The sequence below is a fragment of the Wasmannia auropunctata genome, unplaced genomic scaffold (genome assembly GCF_000956235.1).
Source record: "Wasmannia auropunctata unplaced genomic scaffold, wasmannia.A_1.0 LD336074.1, whole genome shotgun sequence".
NCBI lineage: Eukaryota > Metazoa > Arthropoda > Insecta > Hymenoptera > Formicidae > Wasmannia > Wasmannia auropunctata.
This window is the reverse complement of record NW_012026816.1, coordinates 4,675,637-4,676,005: the sequence shown is the minus strand read 5'-3', so window position 1 is coordinate 4,676,005 and position 369 is coordinate 4,675,637.

Below are 369 nucleotides of genomic sequence, written 5' to 3'. Positions count from 1 at the left end.
TAATCTCAAATCGACGGAATGAAATTAAAAACAAACTCAGCACCTTTTCTTTACATGTCGTAAACACGCTGATTTCACAGGAGCCTTCCCCCTCCCCGCAGAAAATTACTGACTGAGGTGGAGTCTACATCTTCCAGCTTGGCGACATGTGTGAAGTTAATTACTATCAGTCCATACTTATATAGTCAAAGCATAAAAGATCGATGACTTACGATGAGAGCTGGAATTGGAACTCGCAGCGGAGTATTCCGGCGGTTGGGATCGCTGCTTGCTATCGATCCACTTCCAGCCTGGTTGGCGGGTACGCTCCAGAAAATGTAGGAGCTGTGACTCCGAGGAGTTGAACTTGTGTTCATCACCCTCGTAGAG